Source organism: Somniosus microcephalus, chromosome 10, assembly GCF_052327205.1.
Source record: "Somniosus microcephalus isolate GS21.2 chromosome 10, FLI_Smic_1.0, whole genome shotgun sequence".
Taxonomy (NCBI): domain Eukaryota; kingdom Metazoa; phylum Chordata; class Chondrichthyes; order Squaliformes; family Somniosidae; genus Somniosus; species Somniosus microcephalus.
This window is the reverse complement of record NC_140996.1, coordinates 158,494,133-158,505,116: the sequence shown is the minus strand read 5'-3', so window position 1 is coordinate 158,505,116 and position 10,984 is coordinate 158,494,133. Positions and strand designations below refer to the sequence as shown.

The following is a 10,984-nucleotide window of genomic DNA, read 5'->3' as shown; positions in this document are numbered from 1 at the left end:
CACTTTCTCAGATTAAATTAACTCTGCAGCAAGCTTATAAAGTACCCAGAAGATCCAACCAAGGGCCTGAGCATTTCTAAAACCTGGTTTCACACCAAACTGGAGATTCCTGCACTTGTGCCAAATCCAAGTGGCGTGATAAGGCATCCCCGTGGGACTTTACATCACTTGATTTTTGTGCATTCTGGGGTCAGATCAGAAGTTATGCTGTCACTTTTGTATCAATGCCACAGCCTAAACTGCTTTGCATCAATGCAAAAGTGGCGGTATAAATGCAGCCAGTGGCTGGAGCTTATGTTTTAAGAATGATTAGTAACAGATGCAGTAATCCTGGCTACCAAATGAGTGGGCTGGAGTTCTCAAGGGTCAGTTCACTATGAGAGTTGCAATTTCTGTAAAATGCAGTGCGGGAACACAAAAATGTACGGCCCACTCTTCTGCATCTCGAGAACAATGTGATTTGACTTATATGGTCCAATTAATACGTGTCAGCAAGTTGAAACTCAGTGTCTTGTGTTGACTACACGAATAACTGACATATGTTATCATTTACTGGCTGATGTGAAGTTTTTTGTGTCCCAGTGTAGAAAGTGGGGTGGTGTAGAGTGTGTGTTGAAGTTTTAAAACCACAAGGTCATTTATTGGCATTACTCTTGTCAAGCAGATTTTTTTTCACTCCCACAATCTGTTTCTCATTTCAGTGTTTGGAATTTGTCATAGTAATATACAAAGGAAATGTTTTTTCCATCACGTCGAAATATATTGAGATAAAAACGCCAACATTTTTGTTGCAGGATTTTAAAAAGTTGCATGTTACCAAAAAAGGAATTATTCCGTTTTTTATTGGCTCTGAATATTGCTCAACTTAGAGTTGCTGTAATTGACTAAAACACGAATGAATTGCAAACCAACGAGGCAGAAATGAAAACATATTCAACTTCCCATGGTAAAGTCAAACATTTATAAGAGATAGACAATCAAATTTCTACAGGTACGAGTTATTTAGTGCCTTACATCCTAAAGCACTTCACAGAGATGTATGGGTAAAAAATCAAAAACTAAAGGCTGGAAACAGAATCTTTAACAGTAAATGAATGATTGTCCCTGGGAGCCAGGATGTATTAAGAACCATCGTCAGCAAAAGCAGCAGAGTATCACGTTAATAATTGAATATTTTGCATCAGGTTTTTTTTCCCCCACTCGTCTGCGGCATAATTGCTTTTCGAATACATTTCTCTTTATTAATATTAGCAGATGCAAAATACTGTGTGTAGGATCAGAATGATACAGTATAGAAGGAGGCCATTTGGCCCATTGTGCCTGTGCCAGCTCTTTGAAAATGTTATTGGCAAATCCTGACCAGAGCTACAACAACATACTTCATTTACTGAGTCATGGTGGGTTTGGCTTTCCTTTGAAGTGCACAATAATTCTTAAAGCATTTCGGTTGAACACCTGGTGATTAAGTCCGAGGAGAAAGGGTGGCCACCCACTCACCTCCAGATATCTGTGGGTGACAAGGTTTCCACATTGGAAACTGGCACTTAGAAATCGCTATCCATGTTACTTAAGACCTCGTAGTCTAAATTGTACATCCTAAGGGAAAAGAAATTCCATAAATATCCAAACATTTATATATTTTTCAATAATATGGCTGACTTTAAAATATCTTGAGGGAAACTGAGGCGAAAAGTATTTTGCTAAAGTGACATCTGTGATTGATTATAGGCAAAAGGAACGAATGAACATCTGAAGCATTTTCAGATTATAGTTACAAATTATACTTCCAAATGCTTGACAAATTAAACAAGCATTATAGCACTAAATGAATATTTAAAACTCCTCCAAGCATTTTGATATTAATCATAACAGAGACCAGCTGTCTGCCATCTTTTGCAGATTTGTTTTTACTGGAAGTGCAAGATAACGAAGGTTTATATAGTAAACACACTATCAAACGTGCACAAACAGAAAGTTGTACTCATGGAGTACAAAGAGTGTTTTGTTATTTGCACTGTTTCAATGGTGACCTCACGTCGTGTCTTGCAATACTGCGATGTTGGCACCGATCATCATAATCAGGCTCCTAAACTAATGCCAGTTGATTATACAACTGGTTTAATATATTCACAGTAAATTGCTATGCGTGGTGCATATAGATGTTAAAATTGTAGCTCGGGCGTTTTTTTCCCCCTTTAGTACTTCGTCAAGATGAATAATACCGCAGGAATAAGAAATAGAATACATAGTTATCTGTTGGAAGTCGGGCTTTTGTTTTATGAAACATTTTAAAACCACAGTCTCTATTTAGAATGTCAGGAGGAAATGTGTTCAGCTAAACATTGCAAATATGGACCCTTCTGGCAAAGGCAAACTTGATGTGAAGCAGAAAATAATCTGGAATGTTCAGCAAGTTTACTTTAATGTCTGGTTAGAGCAAAGGGCGTGGGAAAGGCACACATGATTTAATAGACTTCTTTGTATGAGACAAGTTCTATGTCAAGGAAGCAGATATACCAACTCAGTAAAATTTGCTGAAATGGCAGCACCATCTCAGTCGTTTCTGTAATGATTCTGGAGGGAAATTATTTCCTTTGAATTTTTAAAGCTATATTCTAAGACTTTTCAAAGGAAAATATTAACTTCTTTTAAATTTCTGAACTACTTCATTCCAAAAAAAACATCCACGTCAAATATTAATACATTTTTATCTAAATAAAACTTAATTTGGCTGTCCACATTTCAAACACTGCCCTCCCCCAAAAGACAAAAACCTTCCACCTACCTCTGTTGACAAAAAAAATGATTAGGTTATATTCAAATACATTTCAGAACATTAATTGGACAGTTTTCTGCTGATTTGACCTGCTTCATATCTACCAAATTTTATGAATGTTGGAGTCCTCTGGCAGTAGTCTAGTAGTAATAATATTACAGTTATTCACCCTTTGAACAAAAGGCTGTAAATATAACATTGTCAGACCATTACGATCAGGCTAAAACTAACAGTTGAATTTATGTACAAGTAGGATAATTACGTGGAAGCAGAAGACACGCAAGCAACTAGAAGTACAAAATCAGTCCTAGTGAGTTTTAACCTCTTCCAATCTGCAAATTGCATGTATTAATATTAATTAAACAACATGAATGCCGGCAACAATACAATTGCAGGGAACTGGCTAGGCCAGAAGGTGCCCTGCTAATGTCAATATGTTGGACAGTTTTATATGTTGCTTTTATTCCCCAACAGCAAGACAAAAGAACTCTTTCATAACTTTTCATGCCTGATTTGTAGTACACCAAATCATGGCTCCAATTAGATCCTCCACACAGCAGAAGAGCAGTGATACAATGAGGCAATGCCACGACCAGAGTTACTGTTGATGATACCATGTTTCTACTGTTTAGACCACTCAGGAGGGGTGCTGTTGTACAGTCCAGCCATGGTAAGGTCATCACCATGTATGATGTACTTCATAATTTCCAAATCAGAAGAGGTGTGAATATGCAGCAGGCTGAGGAGGATCAAAGCCCTGCATTTCCCCAGGAAGAAACCTACTTAGAGGGAGTTGACGTGCAAGGAGGCAAACTGGAGCAAAACTCCGATTGCCAACTACTTTCAGTGAAGGATTCCATTTGAAAGCATACAAATTGTAAGCTCTATGAAGATGGCACACATTCCATCCACTGAACCTAAATTGCACTGGTTCTGCCCATACTATTACTTGAAATATTTTGACTATCTTACCCAAAAAGCACATCCTATACTAATAAGAAATAAAATGGCATGGATTTATTAGGTACTTTTCACATACCCTTAATTTCTCTATGGCCTATGAGTATGCTTCCCCTGATGCCACATAAGGTACTGCAAGGTCTACTCAATCTAACTCTGTGCCAAAGTGCTGCTTCAGTAGGACAAGCAACTGTGATGGCAGGGTAATGTGGAGAGCTGCACCCCTGTTGGGATGTTGTAACCTTGATCCTCTGGATGCAGCGTAATGCAACATCCCTGGAACATCTGGAACCACACGTGTTTCTGTAGCCAGTCTTCTCTTTAACTCAATCCTTTGAGGGGCTTGGCTGGAGAGGGAACTTGTATAGTCTCCTAGAAAGTAAGCTGCATCATGGGACCCTTCCTAGACCCGGCCACAGTTTTTGGGCCTTTCAGCTGGATGCCCTGAAATCTGCATGAAGCAGTTTATAATGCCATCACTGCTTTTTTCCAAATGATCTGTCGATCTATCTGGCTGTGACAGATACCTGTAACTGGATGGTCAAGGACATTTGTGAGAGAATTCTGTGCCATGCTTGCTCCATTACTGCTTCGGGGCTCCCCTGAAGATGGCTATGAAGATGTCACTCACTCCATGATACTTTGCTTTTGAGTAAATCTCTCATGCAGAACTACGGTGATGTCCAAAGTATAATGCTGGACACTTTCTGACAGATGCTGTAGGATGCGGATGGTGGGACTTACAAAATCCTTCTATTCTCTTCTGATGGCAGGTCGAGTAGGATATCAGTCCCCTGTGGCTGGTAAATACTGTGGGTTCAAAGCCTGCCTTGATGTTTTCTCTTCCTCCTTTGCTGCTTTTACTTGCCATCCTCATTTGTGAATTGTGCTTCACCCAGTGCTCCTTCCTCAAATTCACTAACTATAGTCACTGGGCTGCTAGTATCTGTGCTCGTGCTAAGGGCAGGTGCAGTTCTTGTTGTAACATGCTGTGAAATGGTCTTGCTCATACTGCCACTCCCTCTGGCCTCCTTATCTTGGCAACGACTTGCAGGAAAGGAAAAGAAGTGAGAATTACAATGTATCCTCCAGATGCTGGCTTCAAGACAGTTAAGTTGATACAACTTTAGTACATTGTGTAAATGAGTGACGACTGTAGCTCTTTCTGTGAGGATTAAGCAAGGCACAATATGAAAAGACTTGCATTTATATAGCGCCTTTCATGACTACCAGATGTCTCAAAGCGCTTTACAACCAATGAAGTACTTTTGAAGTGGAGTCACTGTCGTAATGAATGGAAGATACAGATGACATTTAATGCAGACAAATCTGAAGTACTGCACATAAGAAGAAAAAATAAACATATACTTCATGAATGGTCTTGAAATAGCTAAGATTATGCTAAAATAGCTAAGATGATGCTAAGAGAGACCTGGGAGTCTTAGTGACTCAATGTTCAACCAATGCACACCAACAATCAACAGCCAATAGAATGTTGAACTACTTAGCCAAAACAAGTCAAAGTTTGTAGTGCTCCAATCAGACCTCAACTTTGAGTATTGCATCCAGTTCTGGTTGCAGAAGCACAAGCAATATATTTAAGTGCAGGTGGCAGTGCAGACAAGAGCCAAGAGGCTGATTTCAGTGTCAAAGGTCTGAGTTATGAGGAAAACTGGAGAAACTAGAAAGCCTGGAACAGAGGCAACTGAAAGGTGATCTTAGAGATATATAACACAGTTAAGGGAATAGAAAAGGTAAACACAGAATATTACCTTAATTTAAATAGCATGAGTAGGACAAGAGGACAAATCTTCAAACTAGTTAAAAGGTAACTTTAGGACTGATATCATGAAATTCTTCTTTGTGCAAAGAGTGATCAATAAATAGAATAGACTTCCAGGAAGAGTAGTGAAATATTTTAAGAAACAATTGGTGCTGAAATAAAGGGACTTTCAAATCTTTGAGTGGATGAACCAAGATACACTGACTGTCCTTTCTTGTCTGAACTATTTTGTGATTTATGTTATTTGAACATTGCTACATCTGGTTTCACCATTGCTTTTTTTTTAAAAAAAGGATCTATAAGTTTACCAACTGGCACCTTGTTGCTATCCGTGCATTTTTATAGCTAACTAGTGAATTTTTGGAAATTGTATTGAATCACTGATTTGGCTTTTGACAAGGATCATAAAACCAACAAAATTGTTCAGTTTTGGAGAAACAGTATAGCTAAGATTTACTTTGGAAAGGATCAGTAAATTTAACTTGTGTTTTAAAACAAAGGTCTACTTTTTAAACCTTGTGATTAAGATGACTTAAGGATATTGTATCATAACAAAGTATGTCTTTAGGAGTCCACAAGGATTTATTTTCTAATGACTTGACCTGCTATCATGCAGGTTCAATTTCTGTGGCTTTGAGCCAGGAGTGTCATTTAGCAATCACTACAGCAATACTGACATTTGTTATGCAAAAGCTTACCTCCCACATTCATTTACTGACCTCTAAAGAATGAAAGGGAGAGTGGACCTCAGCAGTATTCAAACTCAAAAATGTTTTGACTGAAATCCTAGCTCACTTCCAATTGAACTTTTCCACCCCATTGTCATTAGGTAGATGTGATTTAGAAATAAATTTTCAAAACATTCAATCATTAGGTATTCAATCCTCATTTTAACTTTTATATGCTGAGTGTTGGGCAATGGGAAATATCCAACAGTAATCCAACGGTAGTTGCCACCTGAACACTATGCAAGATATTTGGTTGCTTCTGGCTTCACATGGTTGTTTTGCTATCTAATACGTATTTTAACTGAGATAGTATAGAATTTCAAGACAGAAATGAAAATAAGCATATTCCAATTAATATTCAACTGCAGTATTTAAATATTTCCCTGATAACTTATTTAGTAAATGCACAAATAGTATTGAATCATACATACCAGGAACATCCAAATTTCACACCCTTGTCTGTGCTGACTTAGTTCATCTCATCAAGGTAGTGTTGGAGACGCTACAAGTACCCTCAGCATCCCTTGGTTAGAGAGAAGAAAATCAACCAGACTTCCTGCTCCTGCTTGCAATTCATGGGAGACAACAGGATTTAGATTGGCTTCACAGGGACAAACAACTTCTTCATCCTCATAGTCTAGACTCACAGAAGAATAGTTACTTGGTGAAGTACCTGAGGATTGTTGGTGCCCATTGGATACATTTTCATCCTTAATTCTCCTGGTGCAGAGCTTCACATGCCAGAAGTGCATATTGTAAAATTGGGCACATCCTTCTTGTGATTTTCCATTTATTAAAATTAATTTATCTTATCTTAGCATCCATATCCATATCTTAGCATGAATCCTAACAAATTACCACCTTCAGAAGAGAAAGGGATAGAATTAGAAAAAAAACCTTATTGTACGTTTTATGTATTGTATGTTTTATTTGTTTTCTTTCTTGAAATTATAATATTTTGGTGTGGATTGAATAAATTATGATTTTAATGTTTTGAGAATTATAGGGTTTCCAAATCCCTTATTTAAAAGCCTTCTTTAAATCCAACAGGAATGATGGCTGATTACTTCAACATAAACCTTTGTAGGGAACAGATTAGTTCTGCTCTTTCTAGTTAGTGTTAGCAACAAATGAAATAACTATGGAAACTCTAATCTCAGTGACAGATTATGTTGTGAAATAGCTGGGCAGAATGTTAATTACAGACAGAAAATGCATTCTGTCAAGCTCATTAAGAACTTAACAAAATCATATAATTAATCAAACTACAGACATGTTCTGCAAATTTCATTAACTCAGTGATATCTCTGGATAAAAACACAGCAGCACAGCAATGATAATACTATTTACACAACGTTTGAATCATTTTGTTTATTTAGATAGGGTCACTGTTCAAAATTTGTCCTTTCTGAAATTTCAGTTGACCTGAAACAACATGCTGTTGTCATTAGTACATATTATGTTTTATTTCTCAGCAGGACTGCAGTGGCTTAAGAAATCTCACCTCACCGCCTTTTCTGGGCACCTAGGGATAGGTAATAAAATTTGCCTATGCCAGTTTTGCCCACATTCCAGGAACTATAATAGAAAATCTGAGCACAAGTAATAAAGCAAATTGATGAGTTAATATTGTAAAAGGTCATCTTCAACATCAAAACACGTCTGACATGAATCAACTGAGCAGCCTGCGGGTGGCGCTGTCCAGGGAGAGTATAAATACTCGGGCACGGGTCCAGCTTGCGCAGGACATTCTTAACAGGAACTAGTGAAGGACACAACTAGACCTCCATGTTGTAAAACAGTTGATTAAAGCTTTGTTTAACACTTAGATCAAGTGTCTAGTAGTTTTCTTACATCAACTTCCTCTTCTCAATCAGCTCATCTATGTCCCCAATGTAAGCTCAGTTTTCTAGTATTCGGCAAGACATGCACTGCCAAACAACCCATAACTAACATTGGACCATGTTTATATTAATACTCCATCTTTAAAAATGAACATAAATCTTTTGTGATTGTTTTCAAGCTATCTTAACTATTTTTATAACCTACATATATCCTTGTTGACTATCCTTGATTTATTTGTTCAATTACAGCATTTAGTGAATCATTTTAATTTACATTCCCCACATATTTGTATATATTCATAACAATTAAAGTAGTTACACTCATAGTTACATGTCAATATCACAATCTAAATTAAAGGATATTACTTTTCGAAAATAATTGAAATCCCATGTGGGAGATTGATTTGGAAACATTATACAAGTAATCGATATACCTGAAGAACATTAGCAATAGACTTTGTGTGTATCTTGAGTCCCCTGGTTGACTGGTATATGAATTGACCTACTGCAGCCGTCTACTTTTATTTCTATAATTTTCTTTCCCCTCCTCTGCTGAAAGCATTGACTCCCTAACTGAAGCATGGCTCTACAGACAGAAGTGGCCACTGTATCACAATCAAGTAGCCAAGTGCTGGTAGGCTACACAAATGTAGAAGATGCCACAGCCAAGGCCAATCTTATCTGCTCTCAACGTCCACAAACATGGATGTCTAGCAGAGATCATGGATAGCAATCAGGAATGGGAATCCTGGCCATTGTCCACTTCCCTTACCCAGGGGCACCAGGTTGAGATCAACTAACTCAGCACAGCTCAAACATGAGATTTTCTTGGCCTCCAATGCACAGAGAAGGGAGACATTTCTTGTGAGCCATCAAAGGAGCAAACATATCACAGGTATGATTAATATTGTTAATCCTGAATTCGACAAGCAAGTAGGGTACGTAAACAAAAGGATCCATTTTTCTTCTTTTGTGGAAGAGGGGAACCAACACATGGGTTTGAAGTCTGCCTCTTCTGAAAGCAGTTCCTGGTGTCAGATTATAATCTAGATTAGAAGCAGCAAGTCCTCAACTGTTCACACCTTCCAAATAAAAATGAGAATGCAAAAGTAAATGAATCTTGTGGAGTAAAAAAGTTCTATTACATAATATTGCCATGCTGCTGAATCACTTTAAATGGTGTTTTTTGTGTGCGTTTCCATCAGGACAATGAAGATCAGTGTTTCGATTTCTAACATCCAGTGCCAGGATCTCTGGCTCGACATAGCAAGGCAAGATGGAGAAAACAGATCCTTCTACTTTGCTGCAATCCTATGCCTTAAAGGCGAAGGAAAATCAAGGGGAAACATTTTTGTTCTAAGTCCTATCTTTTTCATACAAGTACAAACACCTTCCCTACTTTTCTTAGAATTTTTTCTTTAAAATAGTATTACCAATATTGAAAATGTCAAGTAGGATCTCCCTCCCTGTTGGCTGCTTCACTAGCATTAGAGGCAACAGCTGGAATTTTAACTTCGAGGCGGGTAGGGAGTGTGGCGTGATTGCATTTGGGAAACCCAGGAGAACGGGTTGCTCTCAGGCCCTGCCAAATTTAACGGCAGGGCCTGATTAACATTTTGCTTCTGTTTCCCTCCCGCAGATAGCCAGATGGAGAGGCTGGGTGGTGGATAGGCCAGTGGCACCAGGCCACAGAGAGGAAGGAGGGAGGGATTTGGGGTGATCGGAAGGCCGGGATTGGTGGGGGGCGGGGGAGGGTGGTGGGGGGTCAGAAGGCTGGAGATCGTCGGAGGGAGTCGGAAGGCTGGAGAGGGGATCAGGGGCCAGAAGACCGCAGGGGGGCGGGGGGGGAGATTGGAGGCCTCGTTGGGTGGGGGGGGGGGGCGGTCCGATCGTGGGGGGTTGGCAAGGCAGGAATGATGGATCCAAGCAGGCACTGGAAAGGCACTTACCTCCTGGAAAGGCAATCCTCGACTTCCTTCAGCTGGCGGGTTCCCCGAGGCCCAAGAAACCCGACCAGCCAGAGTTAAATTTAAAATGGAGCTTCAAAATGAGGCACGCAGCCTCATTATAATATTTAAATTGCCAACCCGCCTCTTGGGAGTGAGTTGGCCACCCGCCCCACGTTAAAACCGGAAGTGGGCTGGTTGGGGTCGGGATTCAGATTTTTAACACTTTAACCTTCTACCCGACCCCAACCCACCAGTTTTTTGGGGTTAAAATTCCCCCCAGCATATCTGCATATCCCAGCTGTGCTATTAAAAAGAATACAACTTCAAACTAACCCGCAGCCCATCTGATTCCAGAATACAAGCTGAGAAATTTCTAACCTGAAGCAGAGTTTCCCATAGTCAGATGGCTCCAGAGCAGCACTGAAGTCAGTTGAAGTCATGGCCCTTGCTATTTACAATGGCCAATTTCCAAGACATTCCCATAATGAACACCACTAGAGCGGGATAGAAAAGGGAGATGAACCTACTTGAGGGTCTCCATGTTAGCAAAGAAACTAAAGTTTAAAAAAGTCAAAGCAAATTTAAAGATTGTTATTTTCTTGTATAAAACAGGGATTATTTTGAACAAAAAAGATCCACCAGATTTTCCTTTCCCCTTAACTCAGGAGGAGCATCTGGGACTTGCACAATGAACTGAGTGGCTTCCTCCTGTGCTGTAAATTCTATGATCATACTATCACTTACTGCACTAATGTGAAGGTTTCTATTTCTCACACCAGCCATCCATATGCCTTCTCGGAATGAGAAAGCCAAATTGTGCAGCTTTGTTTTGTGGTTCTGCTCCAGTGGGAATTTGATTCAGGTTACTCTCATTTCACATTGCCTCACAAAAAGCAAAGAACGGAAACTAATTGAGGCTGGATTCAAACTTGTATATCAGTGAC

At 39.2% G+C, this 10,984-nt stretch overlaps 1 long non-coding RNA gene across 1 annotated transcript; it reads right to left on the bottom strand.

Annotated features, from left to right (window-relative positions):
- Positions 1–942: 942 nt before the first annotated feature.
- On the bottom strand, positions 943–9,919 carry LOC147111794 (uncharacterized). Its single transcript, XR_015079749.1, has 3 exons — positions 6,921–9,919; positions 6,679–6,809; positions 943–4,783 (listed from the first exon to the last, which is right to left on the bottom strand). It is a non-coding gene; the product is annotated as an uncharacterized LOC147111794 (long non-coding RNA).
- Between the last annotated feature and the right edge of the window lie 1,065 nt (positions 9,920–10,984).